Source organism: Bos indicus, chromosome 15, assembly GCF_029378745.1.
Source record: "Bos indicus isolate NIAB-ARS_2022 breed Sahiwal x Tharparkar chromosome 15, NIAB-ARS_B.indTharparkar_mat_pri_1.0, whole genome shotgun sequence".
Classification (NCBI taxonomy): domain Eukaryota; kingdom Metazoa; phylum Chordata; class Mammalia; order Artiodactyla; family Bovidae; genus Bos; species Bos indicus.
This window is the reverse complement of record NC_091774.1, coordinates 75,413,981-75,441,138: the sequence shown is the minus strand read 5'-3', so window position 1 is coordinate 75,441,138 and position 27,158 is coordinate 75,413,981. Positions and strand designations below refer to the sequence as shown.

At 52.0% G+C, this 27,158-nt stretch overlaps 1 protein-coding gene across 6 annotated transcripts in view; it reads right to left on the bottom strand.

The window, feature by feature from the left end:
- Positions 1 to 27,158, bottom strand: part of TSPAN18 (tetraspanin 18) — a 215,123-nt gene that overhangs the window by 68,846 nt on the left and 119,119 nt on the right. For 3 of the 6 annotated variants that reach the window (XM_070804100.1, XM_070804099.1, XM_070804098.1), the window contains one exon: positions 10,079 to 10,219. The exons of the other annotated variants lie outside the window; for them this stretch is intronic. The gene's annotated coding sequence lies outside the window, so the exon portion shown is untranslated. The remainder of the gene's footprint in view (positions 1 to 10,078; positions 10,220 to 27,158) is intronic. 6 annotated transcript variants of the gene reach the window in all.

Genomic DNA, 27,158 nt, shown 5'->3' with positions numbered 1-27,158 from the left:
TCAAACCTTGGCTTCCCAGGTCACTCAGTGGTAAAGAATCCACCTGCCAATGCAGGAGACACAGGTTCAATCTCTGGGTTGGGAAGATCCCCTGGAGAAGGAAATGGCAACCCACTCCAGTATTCTTGTCTGGGAAATCCCCTGGACAGAGGAGCCTGGTGGGCTACAGTCCATGGTGTTGCAAAAGAGTTGGACACAACTGAGGAACTACACGGCAATATTTATCAGACCCATCTAACATGAAAGAAAACCAGAGCTATGGACGCTACGTCACTTGCCTGAGACTGCACAGGAAGTGGCAGAAGTAAGATTTGAACCCAAGGTCTGTGTCAAGCAGGAGAATAAATTTCAGAGCAATCTGAATGAAAGCGGATTCTTGGTTATTAGTGAGCTCCCCATCACTAGAGGTATGTAAGCAGAGGCTTAATCTCAAGAAGTCAAAACAGATGACCTTGGAAGCCCTCCTAGTCCACTTAGCTTGCAAGTCCACAAATCCGTGCTGGTCATTTTCCTTGAGAGTTAAAACTGGACTGAGAGGAAAGTAGAAAAGCCTGAGCCATTTCTGAACCCCTGAGGGAGGGGATGTAGAGGGCAGGGCCTGGCTGGTATGTCCTCAGCTGGAACCATAGCTCTTCTGAGCTCCTGCTGCACACCACCACTGATTGCTGTTTGGGACTAACATGATACTCGAATACACTGGCTGGACCGGGGAGAGCGTCACTGGGCTCCAGGCAAGTGAACTTCATCCTAAACTAGCCCTGGGAGTGAGGGCAGAAAGAGCAGGGGCTGCCATCCCAAAGCTGCAAAAGGGCCCTGTCTGGCCCTCTAGCCAGAGACCTGTTTCATACCTGCCCCACCTCTGCCCTGCAGGGGCACTCGGATCTGGCCTCCCTGAGGACTCTGCATCCTCCCAGCTCCGGACTCACCACGGGATGAGCTCAGCAGAGGCCCCTTGCCAATCAAGAGCCCCAGGCCTGGGAGAGGCCTGGGCTCCATTTCAAGTGCTGGCCTGGCCCTGGAAGACAGGGAGGGGGGCTGGGCCTCAGAGGAGGGGGCTGGGCTGGGGGCTTCCTCTGCCTCCTCCTCTTCAGGGGGCTCCCCAAGCCAGCACTGAGGTTGGGAAGGCCAGGGGCCCTCCGGACCCACACCGTCATCCACTCCGGGGCCCTCCCGCCTCCCCAGCCTCTACCCTGCTCCACCCTCAGAGGGGATCTCCGCTTGCTCTTCCTTCTCTTGGTGCCTCCCTCTGGACCTAGATCCCAGATGTACAGAAGGCACTGTAGTCTTTTCTGCTCAGTTGTTAAGGAATCTACCTGCAATGTAGGTTCAATCCCTGGGTTGGGAAGATCCCTTGGAAGAAAGAAAGGCTACCCGCTCCAGTACTGCGGCCTGGAGAATTCCATGGACTGTATAGCACATGGGGTTGCAAAGAGCTGCACGAAACTGAGCGACGTTCACTTTCACTTTCACCCCAGAAACAGTGACTGGGGACTCTGGGGATGGAAGGCATGAACGCACGGACTAATTGCAGTACAAGACAGTTACAGCAGCCTTCCAATGTCTTAAGTCAGGCAGGGGCAAGATGGTTACCTGGGCTCTCGTACTCTCCTGAGAGAATGTTCCAGCAACGGGGCCGGGCTCCTCCACGACTCAGGGCGGCCCAGCCCCACACTGGCTCCTTCTCTTCATCCGCTGCAGGCTCAGCCATGCCCTCCAGAAGACAGCCTGCCCCCTGCTGTGATCCAGGAGCCCCACGCAACCATCCATCTTCCCACCATCCTTCCTCAGCATAAACCCTTCCATGGCTCCCCGGCACGCCTGGGGAAAAGCCCAAACTCAGAGCACAAGACGCCTATTGATTGTGCCCTCCCCTCCCCCACGCCCAGCAGCACCCCTCGTAGCTCCTTGAATGCTGGGGCTCTAGCACGCCCCAGGGACTTTGCATGGGCTGATCCTTCTGCCAGGAATCCACTCCCCTCCCCTAAGTCACACACAGATGTCTTTGTCCACCTTTAAGTCATTCATAATCCAAGCCTTCCCCAAGACCTCCCCCTTCCCCAGCGTGGGCTCCTTCACCCCTCTGAGTGTGAGTGCACCTCAGTGTGCTAGAGCCTGGCTGCCGGCCCATTGTTCTCAAACTTGATCTTGCATCAGAATCCTCTGGAAGGCAGCAGAGAACACACACAGGGAAGAGCAGACTGTCAGAAGGTGGACAGGAACGCGCAACTGTCTTGCCAGGAACAGGGAAGCTTGCGCTGGACCGAGCCCTGGGGCACGGTGACAAAAGAGGGCCTGGCCACATGGCCAGACTGTGTCTATGAGCCTCCCACCTCAAGCCGGGTAGGAACGTGACCCCTCAGGCTACCCCCCAGGACTCCAGGACACAACACTGGAGACCCTCAAGGCTCAGAGCAAACTGGAGCCAAGGACACGCAGGCTGCCCTGGTTCCAACAGACCACTGGCACTGACCGCAGCACTTTGGGCCCTGATGGCCATTTGATGCAACGGCCAACTGTCCACTGCCCGCTTCTGACTGTCTATCTGCCCTTAAGGCAGAAAAAAAGCCTTCCTAGGCTTGCCAAGCTCCGCATTCTAAGATAATATTGCTGGGGAAGGGGAGGGAAAGAGCTGGAAGGTGGCAGAGAGTGGGTGGGGGGTACTGGCTTTTATATTCAAATCCTTTCACTTGAATTTTTAAGGAGCATGTACTACTTCTATAACAATAACCTGCAAAATTAATTTTTGTCTTAAAAATGCAAAGCACTCTGCAAAAGTGTGTTCAGAAGGGAGAAGTCTATGCCACAATAGCTTAAGGGGTCATTAAATACATCATCATCCTCTCTTGAGCGTCTACCATGAGCCCAGAGCGCTACTCCACGTTGTAACACCCATTATTTAATCTAATGCTCATCACAGTGCTACGAGTTGGAAGCTATTAGTATTATCATTTTCTAGATGAGAAACAGAATTTGATTCAGGCTAAATAACATGCCCAAGATTACCCTCCCTTGGAGCGGGGGTCTGAACTCTCGCGTGTCTGACAGACAGATGTAAGGTCTGATAGACCTCAGGTTTCGTCCTTAGATCAGGGTACACACCATGCCGCCTCCTGCAACTGAAGCTGAAAAACTGACAGGCCCCAAAGCCATTTGTTTGGTGTTTACTCCACTACTTGAAAACCACTGGTTTTGCACAGGAATCCTGGTCAAATTGTCAAAGAAAAACAAACCCAGGACCTGGTATCACCACATCACCTGGGAAATGTGGGCCAAGGCGAGGAAAGAGTGTGAGACAGTGAACCCACTGAGATCCACCCATCCGTCCAGCCATTCCCCAACCCCTGACTGAAGCCTGGCATGCCTGGCTCTGTGCTAGACGCTGGGGACCGGAGAGCATGAGATGCCCTCAGCTACCAGGAGAGGATCAGGTGAGCGCAAGGCAGACAGGAGCCCTTAATGCTCTCCAACTTGCCAGCTTTGTGTCCTCCAGAAGGACCCCGAACCCTGCAATCTGGGACCCAAACAAGCATAACAGGCAGTGAGAGGAGAACACAGCCCTGTAACCCAGGCCCACTGCTGGCCTTTCTCTCCCAAATGCCTTCCTGCGCGTAACGCCAAGCTTGGTCTTGGCAATCCAGTCCATGCATACACCAGACCAGCTAGATGTGGCGGATTCTGTGGCATTTCATCCATCAGCCCCGAGATGGAAAGGAAGGGGTTATGCAAAGCTCCAGGAACTGCAGGGAGCAGGATGGGATTTCTCCCCACGTTCCAACTTGCAGACTTGAGTGCACTTATGTTGCCATGAGCTCCTCTGTCCAGTGGTATCCACGGGGCCAGCTGGAGGGCAGAGACTGCCCCAAGCACAGTCTGAGCTGCTGAGAGCAGGCAGCATGAGTGCCCCATTCAACAAGATCAACAGGATCCCACGTGCCTCTCAGAGACCCGGGAACATGGCATGTTTGATGGATGAATGAATGAATGTGATTTTGAGGAAGGCAGCTATGTCCCCATTTGGAGATAGGAGAGGTGTGACTCTTGACCCCATCACCCGATTTTTGGGGACATGGACATAGGCTGCCTTTCAGGCACCTATACAAAGAGTCTGTTGAGGAGTCCTCCCACAGAGTTATAAAACTGAAAATATAAATAATGTTAATACCAACAGCATCAGTGCTATGTCATAAAGTACTGAGCTCCGGCAGGTGTGCGATCAAGCACATTATCTCACTTGGCTATTTCATTGCATCTTCACATCAGTCCTGTGAGAAACAGAGTACTATTAGCCCCAATTTGTAGATGAGAAAACTGAGGCTCAGAGGGCCAAGCCTGTGCCAGTAGCAGAGTTGGGGTCTGCACCCAGGTCTGACCCAGAATAAAAGTTTAAAGCTGGAAGGGGCCTCACGCCTTATGTTACAAAGCACAAACTACAGCACAGGGAGGCTGAGGTCCTCAGTAGCACAGCTGGGCCAAGAACTCGAGAGTGCCCCTACCTTCAGCGGCCACTAGGCCGGCTGCTTGCAACATGGTCCCCGATCATGGTTTCGAAGTTCTGCAAAGAACCTTGAGATGGGAAGATTAATTATTCTTGGTCGGTGTGCAGCACTGTCTCTTCTAAAGGGCCCCTCCAAAAGTCCTCCTCCTGGGCATGGAAGGGAAAAGGAGAAAACAGAAGAGCCACTCAGCTCCAAACCCAGCCCGTGGTTTAAGGCGGCCTTGCGCGGCCAAGCCTGGAGGACTGCAGAGAAGAGGCTGAGTGCCTTCATCTCACTCCCTACCTGGCACAGTCTTCCCAGCTCCAGAGCTCCTGCCTCCAGGCTTCGGCTCTCACTGTTCTTTCTCCTAGAAAGCCCTCCCCCTCAGCATCCTCGCCTGTCCCCTGTCCTACCCCGTTTTCAAAGCAGATCAAATACACTGCTTTCCCCTGATTTCCCACCACTATCACCACCTAGCAGAGTCCGCTTGAACTGGTCTTTGAACCTCCTAGCCTTCCTTCATATTTCTGCTCCAAACTCTCCCATTCTCCACCTCAAATGACAGGACTTACTTTCATGTCTATCTCCCTTATAACCAGGTGGCTCGGAGCAGGGCCCCCAGTGCTGGCTGGGAGTGGAAAGGTTGGCCTACCCTTGACTCGTGCACACCCCTGACTGTGTTTGTATACAGATCTCTAACCTTCCTTCCTCTTAAGGGCCCATCACCAGCTTCATCTTAAACTCTCAGTCCTAGAGGGTGAAGACCAAATCATTCCAGTGTCTCTGCAGCATCAGTCATAAGTGGGGGCTTCAAAAAATAATGTGGAAAATAATTGTGACAAGCATCCGCCAAGTCCAACTACAGTTTGGCATTGAATGAGACACTATATGAGGGGTTGGGGGCATAAAACCCAGAGGAAAGATCCTGCCCTCAGTGGATCTCACAGAGGAGATGGGAGGGATCCTTGAGGGCAGGAACATTTCGACCTTGCCCACGCTTAATTCCCAGCAAATAAACAGTGTCTGAAACCCAGTAGGAGCTCAAAAGACAACGGCTGTAGAAATGAATTAATACATATTGACCCAAGAGCAGTGAGCATCCCATATAAGGCAGGGTGGTGCTGAACGCTGAGTTGGTCTGTGCGGTGAGTCAGAGCTGCAGAATTCACAGGGGAGAGAGATGGAGAGAGAGAGAGAGAGAGACACGGGTACAGGGCCAGGAGATTTGTGGTTGACCGAAATCAACAAAGGGCAGATCTTAAAAAGCACTTGGCCACAGTTGCCTGGGAGGCAGCATCAAACACTGTGGTTTTCCATCTTTTTTCTGCAGAGCAGTCTTTTTTCAAATGAAATCAAACACCGTACCGTAAATGCATAACAGAGCTTCCACGGTGGACGTCAGCTGGGGCTACGAGGCTGGCCTGCAAACCCAGGGACTCCTGGAGCCCCTCCAGCTCAACCAGTGACCTCCTCCTCTCCTCTCCCATCCCTCCGAGAGGCCCCAGGAAGGAGGTGGCTGAGGGGAGGGCTGTGGGCCCTCTCTGGGTTGTCATAGGCCAGGTCTTCTGGGAGGCCATTTAGGGCAAATAAATGCTAAAGTGGGCTTCCTGGTGGCTCAGCCATAAAGATCTGCCTGCAATGCAGGAGATGCGGGTTCAATCCCTGGGTTGGGAAGATACTCTGGAGGAGGGCACGGCAACCCAGTCCAATATTCTGGCTGGAGAATCCCAGGGACACAGGAGCCTGGCGGGCTACAGTCCATAGCGTCACACAAAGTCAGACACGATGGAAGCAACTCAGCACGCACACACGCAAATGCTAAAGTAGCTCAAGAAACTTTCCCCAGAGATGAGGGAAAGCAAAAGGCCCTCCCAGCAAGGGAAGGGCAACCCAAAGCCTCCAGGTAAGTGGTAGCTGTTGTGATTCAGCTGGTCAAGAATCCACCTGCAATGCGGGAGACCTGGGTCTATCCCTGGGTTGGGAAGATGCCCTGGAGAAGGGAAAGGCTACCCACTCCAGTATTCTGGCCTGGAGAATTCCATGGACTGTATATAATTCATGGGGTCGCAAAGAGTCAGATACGACTGAGTGACTTTCACTTTCAAGTGGTAGCTGAAATAGTGTGGTGGTTACTAGGGAACACAAGGACTCAATTTAGGACGCCCTTGCTTTCTGGACTATGCTTTTGAAAAGTGAAGCGCTGCCTGCAGAGTGTGTGTGTGTGTGTGTGTGTGTGTGTGTGTGTGGCTTTCAGATACCAGATCCACTGAAACTGAATGCATATCAGAGAGAAGCTACCTGGGTGCTGTAAGCCACAGGAAGGGTCCGTTTAGGACAAACCAGCCCCCACCCCCTGCCACGGCACCAGTAGGGAGCACCTGTTGCTGTATCTGCTCAGCATCCCTTCTTCCATCTTCTGAAAATAGCACCCGGGTTTCCCCTTTGGGGTACCAGCCCTCTCACACTTTCAGGCTGAATCCTTCCACTCACAACACACACACACACACACACACACACACCTCCAAACACAGACCACTCAACACAGGCCTAGTCTGCTCAATGAGCACATTCTCTCCTTCAGTGATTGGTCAGAGGTGGTCATGTGACCCAAGACCAGCCAATAAGCTTCGACTCTGGGACTTTCCGTATCCCCTGCAGCCGACCTTCACTTCTGGCCCATCACTGGTTCTTCTGACCTGGGCAGCAGCTCTAGCCTTCCCCTCAGACCCAAGGACCAGGCACAGGCCAGTAGCCTGTGGGGCTTACCCGTACCCCAGCGTTCCCAGCTGTGTGGCCCCACCTAGGGTTGTGTTTTGGCTGATCTAGTGAGATCCCTCCAACCTGGGCTCTAATTCACTCCTGGGAAATAGAAGCACTCCTTTCATTGGGTTTGCCATGAACAGGATGTCAGCCTGGAGCTGCTGGCCGCTGCCCTATGCCACGTGGGGAGTGTTGACTAGGGACTTAATCCCACAAAGAAGGAAGCAGAAGGCACAGACCTGGGCATCTCTTGAAATTTGGACACCAATAAACAGGCCCCAGATTGTCACGATATTGGAAAACAAAACAAACAAACAAAAAATGAATATGTTGCGTATCTTCTTGCTTTATCAGGTTTGAAATGAGTGTTGGCTCCCAAATGATGCAGCATCTGACCTCAGTTCAGGCTTTGCCTGGCTTCCCTGGTGGCTCAGACAGTAAAGAATCTGTCTGATAACGCAGGACACCCGGATTCAATCTCTGGGTCGGGAAGGTCCCCTGGAGAAGGAAATGGCAACCCACTCCAGTATTCTTGTCTGGAGAGTTCCATGGACAGAGGAGCCTGGATGGGCTCTAGTCCATGGAGTTGCAAGGAGTCAGACATGACTGAGAAACTAATACTTCACTCATCACCCCACCCCACCCCACCACCCTGTGTCCGCTGCTCCACCTAGGGGTCTCGTTTGGCTGATCGAATGAGACCCCTCCAACCGGACTCAGATCCATTCACTCCGCCCCCATCCCTCCTTGTTCTGTTAACTGAACTTCAGTTCTGCTGCAAGAAACTGACACCACACAGTGAATGAGGGCCCCCCTGAGCTCGGGGTGGGAGGAGTCACCCCGGGGCTTTGGTCTGTGCCTCAAAGAGATCTGTGAGGGCAAAGGCAGTGGGGAACGACTGGGCTCATTGTCAAGCAGTGGGGACCGTTCCTCGATCTTTTACCTGCTGTATCGTCTTGGGCAAGCTGCTCTCTCTGTCGCTGGATCCTCAGCTTTAAGTGGGGATCACAGCACTACATCCCTGACAGAAGGACAAACATCTACAAAATAGACAGCACCAGCTGGTGGTGATGAGATGGCGCAAAAGGAGCTCTCACTCGCTGCTGGTGGGGATGCAAAGTGAAGCAGCCACTTTGGAAGACAGCTTGGCAGTTCCTTAAACAGCTAGATATACTCTTACCGAATAATTCAGCAATCATGCTCCTACATATCCACCCAACTGATTGAAAAGTTATGTCCACACAGAAACCTGCACATGAATGTTTATAGTAGCTTTATTCATAATCACCCCAAAATGGTAATAACCAAAATTTCTTTCAACAGATGAATGGATGAACAAATTATGGTGCCTTCTGTGGAATATTACTTAGTGATAAAAATGAATGAGCCATCAAGTCATGAAAAGCCATGGAGGCATGCATATTGCAAAGTGAAAGAAGCCAGTCTGAGAACGGTGCCTACTATGTGATTTCATTATACGATGTTCTGGAACCGGCACAACGAAGGCAGTAAAAGGACCACCGGTTTCTGGGGGTGAGGGAGAAGGCACGGAGGATGAAAAAGGGGGATCATCTCATCTGGCAAGGCAGAGGGTCCCTCGGTACCCATTGCCCCTCCTTTCCTTTTAATAGAATTATAATTGGATAGATAATCCCCCAGAATAAAGACTCTAACTCCCAGCCTCTCTTGCAGCTAACTGTGCCACAGGACTCCATTCTGGCCAATGGGGCCTGGGAGGAAGTGATGGGTGCACCCTCTTAAAGGAAGAGGCACCATCTCCTTTCCCGATCTCTTCCTTCTTGCCGACCAGAATGGAGAGACTGTCACGGGCCATGGTGGGTCATGTAGACAAGCGATGGGTACAGCCACAGGACAAAAGGAACTCAGGTCCCTAATGTTTTTGTGTCAAAGGATCCCTTTAGCTTAGAAATTTCCTTAGAGAAAAATCAACCTGTCTCTTGCTTAAGGAACTTTAGTTTGCATTTTTTATCACATACAACCAAGTGATTATCCTTATAAATGCAAGGACCCTCAAGAATTGTCCTGAGGATTCTGCATAATATAGGTAAAACAGCTTCACTCACTCATTCATTCATTCAGCAAATAACAGCCAGTTTATTCTGATGACTCAGGCGGTAAAGCGTCTGCCCACAGTGCAGGAGACCTGGGTTCAATCCCTGGGTTGAGAAGATCCTCTGGAGAAGGAAATGGCAACCCACTCCAATACTCTTGCCTGGGAAATCCCATGGATGGAGGAGCCTGGTAGGCTACAGTCCATGGGGTCACAAAGAGTTGGACACGACTGAGTGACTTCATTTTTACTTTCTTACTCTGCTGGGATCTGGAGGTTCAACTAGGAACGAGACAGACAAACCCCTGTCCTGTGGAGTCCATATTCTATTGCAGGAGACAGACGAGGACTCAACATGAGGATGAGTTAATTACAGATTGTCACAAGTACAGTGATGCTATTAGTAACAGCTAACGCTTACTGCATTCTAAGCTTACTACATGTCCTGTTCTAAGGGCTTTTCATATATTATTTCATTTTATCTTCACCACAAACCCGAGAGAGGGATGCTGTTGCTTTCTCATTTGACTGAGGAGGAAGCAGAGTCATAGAAAGGTTGAGAAACCTGCCCAAGGTCACACAGCCAGTAACTGGTGATTCAGGATTGGAACCCAACTCTGTTCGACTTTAAAGCCTTAACCACTGGGATCTCCTGCTAATGAAGGGAATACAACAAGACACAGGTATAAAGAATGATTAGGGTGTCCTCCGACGGCTGCTGTTACCAGCAACAAAACCAGCAAAAGCTGCTAAACACCCCGAGCTCCCTTACCTGGGTAGCCGGTGTTGAGAAGTCTGGAAAAAGATTGTGCCCACGCTTTTAGGAGTTCAAATGCAAAGGGTTCACGTTGCTTTGATGACAGTGTCGGAAAGTCTGGTCCCTGCAAGCCCCGACTGTCAAGGAGATGCCCACCTATGAGAGACAAGAAGAACTGGTCACGATTGCTAGTGGGGGACCCCATCAGCTCCCACTGCCCAAGGTCTGTTTAAAATGCACTCCAGGCCCTGAGGAGAGAGTGCGAAGCGTGGCTGGCGGGCGGGAGCCTGGGCCTGGGCCTCAGGATTGGGGAGTCACCCTCTAGGTCCCAGCTGAACTTGCCTGCAAACAATTCCAAGACACAAGATATGCATATGCCTGTGTGTGTGTATGTCCTGAATAGAAATATGCAAGCGTCACGCCCACTGTGTCTAGCACAGCACCCTTTGCAGAGCGGGAGGTTTGATAAATGTCTCCCGATTTGCTTTGATGTGAAACATCATTTTATATGTCTGAGTGAGTGGGAGGAAACTGAGAGTTCACGCGCATTGGAGGATAGAGTTTTTTTCCTCGTGTGAAAATACACTCCTCGGATGCTCCATCCAGCTAGACCAATGTCCTCGTTTTACCGATAAAGAGACCCCCCCACCCAGAGAAGGGCAGCGACTTGCCCAAAGTCACAGAGCAAGTTGGTGGCAGAGTGAAGCCGAAACCACAGGTTTCACCTAACCCATGGCTGGGTGCTCTCTCCCGGCCATGCCCTCCCTTGTGGTTGTCAGACAAGTACCCTCTGGAGCAGCGTGGGCTTTGCTCCTGGCCTGACAAATGAATGCTGCTCACAGGCCTGAACGAAGAGTGGTTCTCTGGCTGCGTCCAAGCCTGGACAAGCTATGGGAGGTAGTGCTCACGGTGGCTGGGAGCATGGGCTTGCAGGCCAATGGACCTCTGTCACATGTCGGGGCAGCCTCTTTCCAGGAGTGAGAGACCCTGGGGGAAGCAGGCGTCCTCTCAGAGCATCGGCCTCCTAGTCTGCAGAACGAGAAACCAAGTAGCATCTCTCTTGAAGGACTGCAGGGAGTGAAAACGACTCTCCTGAGTCTGTGGGGCCACAGCAGAGCATCTGGCTCATAGCCATCACTCCAAAAAGCTAGGGAGGCGACCCAGAGCGGGGTCTGTGAGAGTCGGAGCATTGGACTTGGGAGGGGCTTTGCGCCCTTGGCAAGTCTTTAGACAAAAAATCTCTCGATGTTGCCAGTGATTCGTGTTCTCAGCTCCCACTGTCCATCCCCGTCTCCCCCTTCACAGCCCAGCGTGGGGCCCGAGTCCAGTGTACCTGCCTCTCCCTGCTGGCTGCAACTCCCCACCTACCCACGGGCTCCCCACACCCCAGCCCACATTTCACCAGCCAGCAAAATGCAAATGTCATTAGCACGCGGCAAGCTGGTGAGCTAATGTCACCAGACGGCACATGAGAACTAGGGCGGGCTGGAGGGTGGGGGCGAATTCCCCAGGAGGGGTGGCGTTCCCAGCTTTTCCCAATAAGGGTATGATGAAGAGCTAAATGAATGGCTGCAGGAAAGAGGTGACCGTAGAGACCGTTCTGGCAGCCTCTCTGCAGCTGTGGCTTTTTCCAGGTTCACCATGGCCGCCTGCGGCCCCTGCTTCAACCCCCATCTGGATGATGGATGTGTCTCGGCCTCTCTGGGCCTCCACCTCCTCCCCCAACTGATGAAGAAGCTCATAGGAGGGACACTCAACCTCCACCCTCTCATTTCCATCCCAGCCCACACTCCCTAAAACCTGATGAGAGAAGTAGACCACCCCCGCAATTAACATGGCCCTGGGGGGGCGTCCTCTCTCCCAGGAGGAGGAGGCAGCCTTGGACCCCTTGGGTCCGCAGGCTGGAGTTCTGGGTTCCAGCCCCAACACGGAGCTTTCTTGCCCTGAGCACTCAGGCACATCCTCCCCTTCGTGGGGTTCTTAGCTTCTCTAGTTGTGAAAGGGGGTGTCAGACTCACCACCAGTCCCAACAATCTCTCCAAGTCAGCTCTAACCACCACCACTCACCCCACCTCAAGCAACTCACAGGCAGAGATGCCAATGTGAGTTTCCTTCTCTCTCTCTTTTTTTTTCCGGCTGTGCTGCACACTTGCGGAATCTTAATTCCTTGACTAGGGATCAAACCCGTGCCCCTGCAGTGGAAGTTCAGAGTCTCAAACCCTGGAGCACCGTAGAAGCCCGAGGCTCCTCCTCCTCTAATGCCCTTATGATGCTGGCACTGATGACACCAGCAGGCACATTAAGGCTTCCTGGAGGAGAGGGCAGGTGTGTGTGTGTGTGTGTGTGTGTGAATATGAGGGCAGGGCACTGTGGGCAGGGTGCCCGGGTGAGTGAAGGCAGGGGGAGACCCAGCGGAGGGGGGAAGGACTCGGAGCCAAAGCTGCCCATGAGGTGGCTGGAAAATGAGATGGAAGAGTCCTGTGGTCAGTGCTTTCCACACATGTTCCCCTTTAATCCTAACATTGCTAGCTTTCCCGATTTATTGATGAGAAACTGAGAATCAGAGAGGTTAAATAATGAGCAGAGTCACAGCATCAATTGCACTTGAACTTCAGAGTTGATTGAAGAGCAGAAGCTCTTGACTGCTGTGGGATGCTGCTGTCTAGACTGTTTAAAATAGAGGGACCACTAGAGAAATTGCGGAGCCTTTGTGTCATATAACACATGCAAGGCGTGGGGAAGCTGCACGTGTGAACGTGTGGACATTGTAGATGTGGGTGGGTCACTGCCGAATGAAGTTGCTGCCCGAAGTCAGGGCCCAGAAATGCCGAATGGAGAGGACATGGCCGAGTGGCCAACAGGGCTGGGGAGTGGGCAGGCAGAGGGCCCAGGCCACCCCACAGTGGCCCCTGAAGCCCTGCTCTGCTGGCTACGAGTTGGGCCTGTGCTCCCAGGTCCCGCCTTGTGGCCTGGCCCGCATCACTTATCCCCGGATCCCATGCTCCCCTGACTGCTGCCCAGGAGGGTGGCATGTCCTGCCCTTGGCCTCTTTCTTGACTCAGTCTCCTCCATGGCCCCTGGGGTTGCCTGCCCCAGCCGGGGACAGATCCTGCAGACAGAGCCTGGTCGACACCTGGGGCTGCTGCCGGCGAGCGGGGAAGCCAGCAGGTGAGTGGCACCTTGCACCTTGACCAGTAGACCTGGACTCCAGCCACTAGCCACTGGCTGTGTGATCGCAGCTGCAGCCCACCGCTCTGAGCCTCAGGGACCCCCTCACCGAGCTGCTAAGATGACCACCTAAGGGAAAAGGCTTGCAAACCATAACGTTCCGTGCCCACAGAGAGGGCTGTAGTGGTCAAGGCAACCCAGGAAGTAGCAGAGAGTTCCCGAGGGAACAATGACTGGGAATCCAGCCAAGGCCTTTGTGTTAAGTCCCCCTGCTCCTCCCCTGGGCCTCAGTCTCCCCATCCATAAAGCAGAGGGTCTTCAGGCTTGGATACGGAGTAGTGCTCGGCCCCTCTGTGTGTACTGTTCTTCACCATGATTCACTGTTAAGGTCACGGCAGGATTTCACTTGTCAGAAACCAGAGGGCTCTTCATGCAGCAGTACGCTGAGTAACTGGGGCCCAAGACGGGGAAGTTTCGACGGGTGGAGAGAGGTTTCATGGTTGCATGTTCAAGTCAGTGACCAAGAAGGAATGACTCTGAGCAGACAGAAGGAAGCATGCAGGAACAGAGGGAAGCAGAGCTGCTGGAAGCTCATAGAACTTGGACAAACTCTCTTGCCAAGTTTGCACTGGGCTGGCCCTGAATGAGAAGATGCAAGGCGTTCTAATTCCTGGAGATCTCAAGGGACAGGAGCACTAATGGCGAGCATTAATGGAGCACCTGCTGTGTACTGGGACTCTGGGGGTGCTAGGTGAGGTACCAACTCTGCTTTATTATTATTTTTTTTCCCCAACTCTGCTTTAAAAAGAGCTCCTGTTACAGGGAAGAGTGACCATGCCCAGGTCTCCATACTTCAAAGTGGCTTTGGGGGGCTCATCACTTTGCTTTCAGTTCAGAAGAAGGAGGGGCCCCTTCCTGCTTGGGCCCCAGGGAAGGCTTCCTGGAGGAGGGGGCAGATTTGAATGCATGGAGATGAGGGCACAGTGGGCAAAGAGACCAGGGTGAGCAAAGGCAGGGAGGCGCTCAAGTGTGCAGTGGGTACTCAGCACTAGAGGCAAGGCTGTCCACAGGGGTGGAATGAGAAGCGAGATAGGAAGGGGCTGGATGACTTAGGTCCTTGAATGTAGAACCAAGGACGATGAGCTCTATTCAAAGGCAGTGGGGAGCCACTGAAGGTCATAGAGCAGGAACATGCTTTAGGAGATTGAAAATAGCAAGGAGACCAGGCAAGTGGACACAGATAATGAGAGGATGGGAGGAGGAAGGGCAGGGCCTGATGGTGGGGATGGAGGTGGATGAAGAGTTGATGGAGGGGAGGTGGGGGGGATACTGAAACTGGCGGGTTGTGGGCAGGCGACACAGGTGTGTGCAGGGAGACGCTGGCTGGATTAGGACATGTTGGGTTTGCATCCCAGCTCTGTCGCTGTCCTCATGCATTCTCTCAGGCAAGTCAGTTTACCTCTGGGCCTCAGGGGCCTCCCCTCTAAATTGAAAAAAATAAAGAGATGTGGAATTCGACCAGATAATCCATAAGAGGTATTCTGAACAAGCTAAGTGACTGTTGTAGGCTTGCTTTCTAAAAGGTAAGCATTTATTGCTTTTATTAATTAGTGGCGACCTTCCCCTATTACAAATGAAGACACTGCAGTTCAAGGTCAAAGGAGTGGCTGGAATTGGTAGTCTTGGGCCTCAAATCACAGGAGAAGCAAATTATGAGCAAATAAATGTGGGATGACTCAGAGAAGAGTCTTGATTTTAAATTATTGCTAAAGAAAGGGCTGGTTTATGACTTTTGTGCCGTGTGCTTATTAAACCCAAGCTATAAATGTGAACTAATAAGTAAAATGAGTTAAGTTAATGAAAAAAATCAACCTTCAGGACGGATCCATATTACCTAATGGCAGTCCATAAACATAAACATAAAATTTTAAAATACAAGAATGAATTGCAATGCCCAGCAGCTCAAGGAATCTGCAATTTCTCTGCCTTAAAAATAAAAGCTATTGATTTTAGCTTGGGTTCTCATTGCTCATGAGTGAGCCTTTGAGAAGTCATAAAGGAAGGAATTATTTCCAATTGTTTACTCACTAAGGATCATATGTATTGAATTTAAATTGTCTCTGATTCCTAATTAGTACAAACCAAATTAGAATCCGAGTACAGCAGATTCGGAAAGGCCCCTGGAGACACGTAAGCCCAGTGTTCTTTGTGTTATAGGCCTGGAGCCAGAGGGACAGAAGGAGAACCAGCCCAGGACCACATAGCAGGTAGGGGTAGGAGGGTCCAGGCTAGCACCCAGGCTCCGGGCACCAGGGTCAGCACCCCTCTCTGGTCTCTGCATCGTCTGGGATCAGATCGTTAAATCCAGGGTGTGCAAGGCTGTTCCCTGGGCCTTAGTCCTGGTGATCCTGTAATAAGAACTTTCTCCTAGCTCTGGGGAAAAGTCATCTGCTCAAGAAAGGACCCGCAAAGCCCAACTCATCCAATACTGATAGCAAAGGGTGTTCTAAGAGCCTCTAGCACATTGCTGTGTATGGGACCCCTGAGTCCCTGTGCCCACCCTGCTAGCCAGGCAGCTCAGCCACGAAACAGACACACGGGGGGCCCAGGGTTCTGTTCTGAGAGTGGCGGCAGATTGGCATAGCCCAGGCCCAGGGCAGTTCCTCCCCGTGTTCCAGTGAGCAGGGGGCACAAAGGCCTATTTGTATGGTGAGGAGGGGAGGGGTCGCTTAACTCTGCCAGGCTCTCCCTCCCTTTCTCTCTCACACACACACCCACACACACACCCACAGGGACCAAGGAGCTTTGCATGTGGCCCAGGCACGCATGCGTGCACACATGTATGTTAAGCTTCAGCCCACACTCGATTATGAAGCAGATGTTTAATTACTACCTGAGTGTTATTAATCAACACGATTAATACACAACCCATACCACATAATTACTTTGCAATTACACCGAAACGAAATATTTTATTGCCGAGGGTTTGATAATTAGCCGGCCTCGCCAAAGGATAGGTATGACGGGCAGCGATTTTTCTTGTCTCCTTCCTTTCCCTTCCTCCCCTGCCCTCTCATTAATATTCTGGCCGATGTCCCCACCAGGCAGAGCGAGGAGCCCAGGCAAGCTACTGGCCTCCTCCCTGCAGTGCTGCTTCCGCACTGACACTGGTTTTAATGTGATCCTCATTCGTTCTATGGAGGAGGAAATGACAACCCACTCCAGTAGTCTTGCCTAGAGAATCCCGTGGGCAGAGGAGCCTGGTGGGCTGGTGTCCATGGGGTCGCACAGAGTCGGACACGACCGAAGTGACTTAGCAGCAGCAGCAGCATTCATCCTGATCCTCTCCACTCAGCTCTCCAGCTTGGAAATCCATGTCCTTTGCAGAAATGAAGCCGGCCTCCCACCGGCCTGTGGATCGAGAAGCAGAGGCCGGCAGGGTGCTCTGCAGGCAGCTGCCTAGAGCCGAGTCTCAGCTCTACCAGTTACTCACAGTGACACCTCTGTTGGGTCAACCATGCCTCGGTTTCCCCAGGTGCAAGATGGAAACGGAACAGTCATTACTTCAGAGGGGTCTTGTATTGCATATGATAGAAAACATAAAGCATTTAGTACAGAGCCGGGCACGGAGTCACACTCCAGTAATATCTGTTATAACTACTCCTGTTATTATTTGGGCTTCCCTGGTGGCTCAGATGGTAAACAATGCAGGAGACAAGGGTTCAAGCCCTGGGTTGGGAAGATCCCCTGGAGAAGGGACTGGCTAACCATTCCAGTATTCTTGCCTGGAGAACTCCATGGACAGAGGAACCTGGCGGGCTATAATCCATGGGGTCACAAAGAGTCAGACACTATTGAACTACTAACACATAGCTATTATTTACCCAGAAATGGCCTCTCCAGGATTCCTCCCAATCAGAGAGTCTCCCAAACATTCAGGTTTTTGGATTCCACTCTCAGTCCCTCACTTAGAGCTCGGTCCCGTCTATTAGGAAACAGCTTCCCACCTCGCCCTCTCCCCTCTGCCGGCCGCCTCCATGGGCCCCACTTCCCAAATCCAAGCCTTCATCCCTTCTCTCCTGGTCCACGGCCATTAACCTCCACGCCATCTCCCTGCTGCCCTCCCCCTGTTCCATCCTCCACTGGGCAGGGAGACAGGTCCTCAGGGAGCAGAGCTTGGACCATGCCACTCTCCTGCTCAACAACCGTCTGGAACTCACTATTGCCCATGCCACCTGCCCTCGCTGGATGATCACCAGCGCTCCAAATTCCATCATTGCTTGGTTACATGAGCACCTAAGCTTTTGAGGATGAATGAAGGAATGAATGTCTTGCAAGATTTGACAGGCATTCACAGCCACCAAGGTGGGATGCCCCAGAGCGTTTTATGAGCCTGCATATCTCCATGGACTTAGGTTTATCTTGGAATTTGGGGTTTATTCCTCACTGGTTATTTCCCCTCCCCTCTCCCCACACAAAAATCTTCAAACCAGCTGCATTTAAGAAGGATTCAGGACTTCTCTGGAGACCCAGTGGTTAAGACTCTGGGCTTCCACCAGAGGGCATGGGTTCAATCCCTGGTTGGGAAACTAAGATCCTGCGTACCGTGCAGTAGGGAAAAAGGAAAAACAAGCAAACAAAAACCCTGAAACAAATAAAACCAACCACATCCATCAAGAAAAAATAAAAATAAAAATCCATATTTTCAGACACAGAAACCACAAGTCCAGCTGAGCAAAGAGACTATATCAGGAGCTTCCGATGCAGGGGCCAGTGTGTGGTCTGCTCAAGAGGTGAGTGCAGGGACATGGTGGCAACTCCAGCAGGGATGGCACACACTGGAGAGAGCCAAGGGGTGGTGGTGGTGTGCTTGTGTGTGCAGCTGTGCCCGGTGTGCATCAGGTACACTCTTCTTTGCAAGGACAGGGCCAACGGAGCTACTTCTCATGTGACTTAACTCCTTCAGTTACAAAAATATCAAGAACTGTGAGTCAGTCACTTACTTGAAGTGAGAAGTGAAGTCGCTCAGTCGTGTCTGACTCTTTGCGACCCCATGGAGAGTGTAGCCCACCAGGTTCCTTCATCCATGGGATTTTCCAGGCAAGAGGACTGGAGTGGGTTGCCACTTCCTTCTCCAGGAGATCTTCCCAACCCAGGGACTGAACCCAGGTCTCCCACGTTGTAGACAGACACTTTACTGTCTGAGCCACCAGGGAGGTGAGAGTTCACTTATTTGGTAAACATAAAACTCTGGGCTCCCGAGTCAGCCCACTGGTGGAATCCTGTCTCCACCTCTGACTAGCCATGTGACTTCAGGAAAATCCCTGAACTTCTCTGAGCTATTAGCCTCCGTTGTTGTTCCGTTGGGAAGTCGTGTCCAACTCTTTGCGACCCCATGGGCTGCAGCACGCCAGGCTTCCCTGGCCTTCGCTATTTCCCAGAGCTTGCTCAAACTCTGTCCATTGAGTCAGTGACGCCATCCAACCATCTCATTCTCTGTTGCCCCCTTCTCTTCCTGCCCTCAATCTTTCCCAGCATCAGGGTCTTTTCCAAAGAGTCAGCTCGTCACATCAGGTGGCCAAATTATCAGAGCTTCAGCATCAGTCCTTCCGATGAATAGTCAGAATTGATTTCCTTTAGGATTGACTGGTTTGATCTCCTTTCTGTCCAACGGTTAGCCTCAGTTATTAGCTGCAAAGTGAGGCTAATAATAGCTCCTACCAATAGCGTTCTTGTGAGAAGGTCATGCACACTCTGATCACATTGTTTGGCATATGGGACGAGCCAGACAGTGTTAGCTATTTTGTTATTATTAGTAAGAATAATGGGGCTTCCCTGGTAGCTCAGATGGTAAAGAATCTGCCTGCAAAGCAGGAGACCCGAGTTCGATCCCTGGATTGGGACGATCCCCTGGAGAAGGAAATGACAATCCACTCCAGTATTCCTGACTGGAAAATTCCATGGACAGAGGAGCCTGGTGGGCTACAATAGTCCATGGGGTCACAAGAGTCAGACACGACTTAGTGATTAAGCCACAGTAAGAACAGTAAACCCTGGGAACATATAGCAACTCAGTGTCTAAAGCAGAACACAGCAGGTAGTTCTAGACCTATGGGTGGAGAAGTTCGTGCAGAATCATTTCAACAGAAGGCAGGAAAGTGATATGTGTCATTCATTTATTCATTCAGCAAACACTCCTGAGTGCAACTGTATAAATCTCCGTGTTAGGTGCTGCGGGAGGGCAGAGGTCACGTGGCAGATGTAGTTTACAGGGAGCTGGGGGAGGGCAGAGGCTGGGAAGAGCTTCAAGCCTTCATTTTAAGGTCACTCACTGCTCTGCCTCCAAAGGCTCAAATTGCTGCCCGTCCCCAGGCGCTGGATGGGACGGATGGCAGCATGGATGAAGGTGTGGGAGATGGCTCCTAGACGAGTGGGCTCTGGTCCAAGGAGAAGGCGAAGAGGAGGAAAGGCAGAGGGCCCAGCCCAGGCAGTGGCTCAAGGGCCTTTCCTTGCATGACAGGTGGACGGAGCAGCCGGCAGGCTGTGCTGTGGAGGAGACATGAAAGGGGAGAGGAGAGGGAGCCAGTGGTCATGGCTGCAGCGGCAAAGCCTGGGCTAGTGGGGAGCCAAAGGGAATTCACAGAGGGGCTGATGGGGGCCCCTCAGGTCCAGGGTTTTCCTTCTTTGTCTGAGATTCAAGCCTTGTTCTTTGGAGCTCTGAAGCCTCCCTCCCAGGAAGCTGATGGGAACACTTCCGGGCACTTCGGATGGAATATTTCTCTTGCCTGGAATTTACATAAAGTTCCCCGCTCAGCCACAGGGCAAGGCCACAGGGCCAGTGCCCTGGCCACCAGCCTCCAAGGATGCAGTATTAACCCAGATGACACTCAGGGAGCGTGACCCTCCAGGCAGATGTCGGGAGGCGCGTGCAAAGCCAGGGTGCAGTTGTCCTCACTTACAGCCAGCCGGGCTCGCTGCTGGCACTCGCTCAGCTATACACGACGAAGGTGGCGGAACACGGAGGTTTCCTTCCTCGCCCCGTGGGCCTCCTGGGCCCCCTCCCTCCCCTGACCCATTCTGGCTCTTCACTCACACATACACATACAGACATGCACACACAAACACATACAAGCACACACACACATACAAGCACACACACGCGCCAACACCCAAGGCAAACTCTGGCGTTGGATTAAAGCAATAAGGTCAAAAACACCAAGAATGCTGGCCACAAGGCAGAAACCTTTGTTCTAGTCTCAGCTCTGGGACAGCCTTGCTGTGTGCCCTGGGCTTCTGTTTACTCCTCTACAAAATGAGATGTGTGTGCTAAGTCACTTCAGTCGTGTCCGACTCTTTTCGACCCCATGGACTGTGGTCCGCCAGGCTCCTCTGTCCGTGGGATTCTCAAGGCAAGAATACTGGAATGGGTTGCCATTTCCTCCTCCAGGGGATCTTCCCAACCCAGGGACTGAATCAGTGTCTCCTAAGTTTCCTGCACTGACAGGCAGGCTCTTAACCACTAGTACAATGATCTTCAATGCTCAAAGGGAAGGGGGCCAAGTTCCGGCAGATGGGCAAAAGTGAGATGACCAAGAATTGAAGAGCCTGAGTCCTTGGGGTGACATGCCCTGTACCTGGGAGAAAGCCAGCCAGGTGCTGACAGATTCAACAATCTGGGGCTCTTACAGCTTTATTGAGGGTCGGGGGTGAGACTAAATTCAAAGGCTGAGCCCATGGTTCATTATGAGATTGGAAACCTTATGTAAACCCCTCTATGCCTCAGTTTCCTCACCTGTAAAATGGGTTCAATGACATTTCTCATTCGTAAAGTTAAACAAGAAGACACAAGGAGATTGCCCAGCATGGTGTCTGGGCCCATTTAGCCTCAGTAAGTGGGAGCTTTTATTAGTATTACAATTACAGCTCCAGCCATGTCACATCTGGGGGAAACCCCGGCTGCAGCTCCCTCGCTGCTCTGTGCCGCCCTCAGGCCAGCAGGGACTCTGGGAAGTGGCTGGTCCTCACAGAACGGAGTACAGCCCTCCCAAACCCCTGCTAGCCCCACTCTGAAGGGGCGCTTGTCTTATGACACCTTGGCCACATGCAAACACGGCTCTGGACTTAACATCAGTTTTCTGGACAAACAGTGGCCACTTCTCAGAGCTCTGGAGAAAGGAACACACCATTAGGGCTTCTAACCTGCCCTGAAATGTGTCCTTTTTATTCATGAGGGGAATGTCTCCAAGTATTGTTAAATACCGATGAGAATACCTCAATCATCTGGGGACAAACATCTCTGGGGAAATCCCAACCCTGGTTGACCCTGATGCTGAAAGCTCCAGCTGCGTTTCTCATTCCTGGAGGAAGGGAACTAAGAACAATGGCCTTCCCCACTCCTGGCCCTGGGGACAGGGGTTACTAGAAATCACTAGTCCACCTCCAGTCTGGACGAGGGAAGGAGCTCCCGCAGGCGGGGCCAGGCAGGAGAGACTGGTCCTGGGACGGCCTCCACGCAGATGGTGAGGGCAGGAAGCCTGACGCCACCCACCCAAGAGGTGCCCGGGGGCTACAGTGGAGCCACTGTCCACAAGGCATCTGATGTGTCCTCCTGTGGACCCTATGGGGGTATTGTGCTCAGATACTCAGTTGTGTCCAGCTCTTTGCGACCCCATGGACTGTAGCCTGCCAGGCTCCTCTGTCCATGGGATTCTCCAGGCAAGAACACCGGAGTGGGTTTCATTGCTCTTCTCCAGGGCATCTTCTCGACACAGAGATCAAACCTGGATCTCCTGCACTGCATGCAGATTCTTTACGGCTGAGCCACTGGGGAAGCCCCCTCGAGGATGCACAGCCATGATGGATGCAAAATCTCCACGGGCACCTTCTCTGGGGGCACTGCTGGCTCTGGCTGTTTGAGTCCACATCACCCAGTGATGCCTGGGAAGCTAAAGCCCTGTCCCCATCCCCAGGCATAGCCCATCGCCCCCGACAGAGCATGCTGGCCACAAACTCAATGTCGTTCACACCCTGGAGCTCCCCTGAGGTCCAGCTGAGGCTAGAAAGCTCGTGAACCCCGTCCCTGCTTAGCTTCTTCTCTGCCTTGTCCTGCTCCTCTCCTTGGTCCTGAGAATCCTCCGGCGATAATTCACTTGCACAACCGACCCTGTTCACGTTCTGCTTTTAGACAACCCAACCTAAGTCACAAGGAAGACAGACACAGCTCCTGCCCTCTTGGGAGTCTGCACCCAGCGGGAGTCAAACCTGAGACACAGACTGACCATGATGCAGGTCCTTCAACCACGGCCACTGCTCCCCCACCGGACTGAGCATCAAGAGCTTCGGACATGCTGGGCGAACCCCATTCCCTTCTGACATCACTGAACACCAACAACAACCCAGCCAAGAAGTTTTGTTAGCTCCTACTTGATAGATGGCGCTGAGGCTCAGAGAGGTTATCATTTGCCCAGGGTCACTGGCAACTCCTACGTGGCTGCACTTGGATTTGACCTCAGTTCTGCCTGATTGCTGGACCCCAGGGCTTGCCTTCCACTCACAGAGGGGACCTGAATACATCTGAGATGGAGGGCAGGGATTCCCAGTGGTTAGGGTCATCCCTGGGGCATGACCCAGGGATGCATGAATAGCTGGCTACTCCCCTCTGCCACCTCCTGGGACAAGCGGCTCAAGGACAGCAGCCAGTGGAGGCAACTCGCCAGCGGAGAGGTAGTGTGGGTCCCCGGTGGCTGCTTCCCTGGTGCCGCCTGGCCCCTTCCCACATCACAAGCCTGGGGGTCTCGCCCTCTCAAACAATTCTCACGCATCAGGCTCCTCTCCACCCCTCCCCCAATTCTTGTTATGTCACAGATCTTGCAGCTCAGCCAGGCGGATAACAGGCAGAGAATGGGAATTTTTACCTGTTAATTCAGTTTCTGAGCCCCTGCTGCTGGCCAAGCCCAAACAGCTCCATGTCAGGCTCTGAAAGGAGTGGAAGGGGGAGGGGGCAGGAGGCAAATGGGGGAAAATTACCCCTGCAGGCAGTGGCAGCTCCCCCACCCCCAGGCCCAGGCATGAATCTGACAGCCAGGCCCCTGAGTGACGGCGGTGCAGTGGGGCCAGGGCAGGCTAGCCTCCTTGGATCCAAGAACAGGATGGGGTTCTGGTTCCCAGAGCACCAGCCACCTGCTCACTCTGCCCCATCTTGGAGAGGAAAGGGCAGAATGCCTCAGTCAGCCCACCGCCTGGGGATGCAGCTGAGCCCACACCCTTCAGCTCTCTGCAACAGGAGCTCTCCCAATGCACCCTGAGCCCTGGTTACCCTGGGTGTTGGGCTTCATTTAATCCTCAAAAATCCTGTTCCATCGACCGCGTATGGGAAAGTATCATTATCATCCCCATTCTACAGATGCAGAAACTGAGGTTCAAAATGATGCAGTGTCCCCAACAAGTTCAACATAAAATCACCACGTGTGTGCATGCAAGCTCCGTTGCTCAGTTGTGTCCGACTCTTGTGACCCCATGGATTTGGGCCTGCCAAGCTCCTCTGTCCATGGAATTCTCTAGGCAGGAATACTGGAGTGGGTTGCCATGCCCTCCTCCAGGGGATCTCCCTGACTCAGGGATCGAACCTGCATCTCTTGCATTGGCAAGAGGATTCTTTACCATTGGGCCACCTTATGACCCAGCAATTCCACTCCTGGGTCTGTGCCCCGGAGAACTGAAGACAGGACTAAACAGACACTTGGACCCAAATGCTGACAGCGGCACTATTCACTAGTCGAAAGGTGGAAACACCCCAAATGTTCACCAGTATTTACATGGATAAACAGGAATGTAACAGATCCATTCAATGGAATATTATTCTCTCAGAAAAAGGAAGTGGCAATACATCCGACAGTGTGGATAGACCTCCAAAGCATTATGCTAAGTGAAAGAAGTCAGGTACAAAAGGCCATGTGTGGTATGATTCCATTTATATAAATTTTCTAGAATAGGTCAGTCCATATACATAGAAAGCCAGAGGCTGCAGGGACGGAGAATCCCATGGACGGAGAAGCCTGGTAGGCTGCAGTCCATGGGGTCACACAGAGTTGGACATTACTGAAGCGACTTGGCGGCGGCAGCAGAGGCTGCAGGGAGGCACCCTTGATGTGTCTGGGGTTTTCTTTTGGGTGAAGGAAAGTTCTGGAACTAGATAAAAGCGGTGACTGCATAACACTGTGGACTAAATGCCACTGGGCTGTTACTTTAAAATGGTTAATTTTATGTCATGTGAATTTCACCTCCATTTTCTTTAATGAAGTTGTAATTATTATTATTATTTTTGGCCGTGCTGTGTGGCTTGCAGAATCTTAATTCCCCAACCAGAGTTTAAACCTGGGCTCCCGCAGTGAAAGCGCTGAGTCCTAATCACAGGACTGCCAGGGAATTCTCTCACCTCAAATTCTTTTAAAAGCTGAGGGACACTGACAAGGGGGAAGGTGGTACAATTCACTGAAGATCAAAGAACAGGTGCGTGGGCAGCCAAGGCTCACTCTTGGGTCTTGCAGACTGCAGGGCATGCCCTTGGCCACCATCCTCAGCTGCCTGACCTTGCTCTCCCATCTCTGGCCTTTGCCTCTGTGTTGCCTCAGCCAGCACGGCCGCCTTGTCCCATTTCTGCCCTCAAAATCTTACCCATTCTTCAAGGGCCTTGGTTAAAAGTCACTGCCTCCATGAAGCCTTCCTGATTTCTCTCCGTGGAGGCCCTGGCCCTGTGCCCTGTCTGGGTCAGCCTTGCCTCCTGCCTCCTGCGCAGGCTTCACAGTGCACAGGCCTCTCCCTGGCTCCCCCACAGCCTGAGGGGGTCATCACACTCACAGGTCCTGGTGAGGGTTAAAGGACATGAATGCCACGGCGTTCTCCACTCTGGGCTTGGCAGGCAGAGAGCGCTCAATCAATGGTGCTTGTTAACAGGGCCGGGTTCACTGCGAAAGGACTCGAACCTGCTGGCTCATCTCTGCTTCCCTGGCACAGGCCCTGCTCCCAGCGGAACTCCTCAAACAATTGTGGAATGCAAGGGGAGAGACAGAAAACTCCCAGACAAGCAGGCACTTCCCTACCTGTCCTCCTGCTGGGCAGGAAGCCTGTCTTGGTTCACAGTTTATAATAAATGCAACTCCATTTCCTCCCGGCCACGTCGGCCCAGCACGACACACCCGGAGTCGGCTGTTTCTGCTGAATGCCTGGGGCTCCTGGGACCAGCCAGGCCCCGACTGAGTCCTGATGTTTTGTTTCCTGAGGTATCTCCAGCCCCAGGTTCTGCAGATCAGAACAAATCAGTTCTGGCCTCTGGACATGAGCTTGCTAATGACTGCTGCCCTGCTTATTTCACTGGCTTAACTAATGAATATGCAATAAGACATTCATCATGGAAGCACTTTCCAAACTAAACGAATTATATACATTTAAGGTATTGGCATTAAGAATAATCCCAAACACCAGGCCGTGCCAACCTTTTCAAGATGCTTTTGGAAGCTCTTATGAATCTGCAATGGAATGTGAATTAGTTAAAGATGCCAAGAATTCACTTCAAATAAAACAAGGCGGCCAAATTAGAAAGTCCTCACTCCAGGAAAGGCAAAGAGATATGCACCTCCTTGATCTTTCTCTCCACTTGGCTGTTGACGGCAAGACAGGCTAAGGATGGGGGTGGGGGGTGGGAGGTAGAGTGGACGACTACCTCTCCAATTGACACTCGAAAGAGAAAGAGGCAGCTTGGGACCAGAGAAGTTCAGCCCAGACACTTGCCAACTCTGAGATGGTGGGCCAGTTCCTTAAATCCCTTATTGTCAGGTGGTATGGGGGCCTGGAGAGATGGGGTGATGATATTCACCTCCCTGAGTGGTGATGAGCATCAGCAAAGGTGAGATGGATGTGCAGAGCACCTGGATGGGCACAACAGAAGCTCTCCATAGTATTCATTCCCTTCCTTCTCAAACTATCCCCAGACACCATTTAAAGAGTAAGAAAAAAAAAAAAAGCCGCAGACTGAAAGCTGTATTTATTATACATATGTATGACAGAGGACTTGTATCCAGAATATGTAAAGAATGCCTACAAATCAATAAGAAAATAGCCCAGTTGAAATTGGGTGAAAGAGTTGAAAAGATCCTCCCTAAAGAAGATACCACGTAGCTGATAAGTATATGAAAAGGTGCTCAGCATCATTACTCACCGGGGAAACGCAAATAAAAACCACAGGATCTCACTGTGGTACCAAGATACTGACCCATGAGACACTGACCCATGAGATACTGACCCACTGGTTGACTAAAATTGAACAGAGGGATGACATCAAGCATGAGTGAGGAGACAGAGAGACTAGAACATTCATACACAGGTGGCAGGACCTTCACATGGCACAACCATCCTCTTTGGTACTGTCTATTAAAGTCAAACCCACGACAATTCAGCATTTCCACTCCCAGCTACACACCCAAGAGAAAAGCCTGCATGTGCCCACAAAATGACCGGGATCACAAAATATTTGTTGCAGTTCTATTTATAAGCATCCCAAATGGGACACAACTTGATGCCCCCACAGAAAAATAGATGAATCGGTTGTAACACACACACACACACACACACACACACATATGTGCTGCACTAAGTTGCTTCATACGTATGCCGGTGGTGGCTTAGGCGCTAAGTTGTGTCCGACTCTTTGTGACCCTATGGACTGTAGCCCACCAGGCTCCTCTGTTCACAGGATTTCCCAGGCAAGAACACTGGAATGGGTTGTCATTTCCTTCTCCAGAGGATCTTCCCAACCCAGGTATCGAACCCTCATCTCCCACACTGCAGGTGGATTCTTTTACTGACAAGCCACCAAGGAAGCATATGTGTGTGTGCGTGTGTGTGTGTGTGTGTGTCTGTCTCTGTGTGTGTC